The sequence below is a fragment of the Octopus bimaculoides genome, chromosome 4 (assembly GCF_001194135.2).
Source record: "Octopus bimaculoides isolate UCB-OBI-ISO-001 chromosome 4, ASM119413v2, whole genome shotgun sequence".
Lineage (NCBI taxonomy): Eukaryota > Metazoa > Mollusca > Cephalopoda > Octopoda > Octopodidae > Octopus > Octopus bimaculoides.
The window spans coordinates 31,190,589-31,191,404 of NC_068984.1; positions in this window are offsets into that span (position 1 = coordinate 31,190,589).

Sequence of the window (816 nt, forward strand, 5' to 3'; positions counted from 1 at the left end):
TATATATATATATATATATATATATATATATATATATGGATCGATGGACAGACAGATAGGTCCCATTTTGGGTAGAGGGTGTGTATAGATGTAAGAAAAGTGATTTAGACAGCAATTATCATTACCATCACATCGTTTAGCATGCATGTTCTATGCTAGCATGGTCTATATGGATTGTTACCCTTCCTAAAACTGACAACTTTACAGCATGCACTGGGTGTGTTACTTTACTTTTCCTGCCACCAGCATTAATAAGGTTGCAAGGCTTTATACAAGAAGATAAGATAAGGGATTGATGTATGAGAGAACAGATCAGAACAGAACAGGTTTCTTGCTGTAGAGGAGCTACTTGGCATTCACAGTTTAGAAGGAAGGAGCGACTGGCATGGAGTTGGGAAGAGTTAAAAACTATGATAAGATGAGTTGGTGGGCTTTCATGGTACAAGGTGAGTAAAAGTGAGTGGAGACAGAAGAACTGGTGGATGGAGTTTTCAAGATTGTATGGAAGAATGAGAGATGGGGAATGGTTGAAGAGATGAATATAATGAAGGATATATGTTCGGTAGTAGATATAATGAAAGGTGGATAAGGAGTGGAGGTGACTATTGATGCATGGGAGCTAAGAGCAGCAGAATAATAATGATGATACAGTAGACAGAGAAAGGATGAGAGAGAGAGAGAGAGAAAGAGAAATGATACATGGTTGGGTATGTTGCAAGAGGGTGGGGAGACAAAATAACAAGTTTAGTGCATGGAAAGAGTGATAAGTCTAGCAGTGAAGAAGAGATAATTTGATCTCACAGATGGGTGATCAAT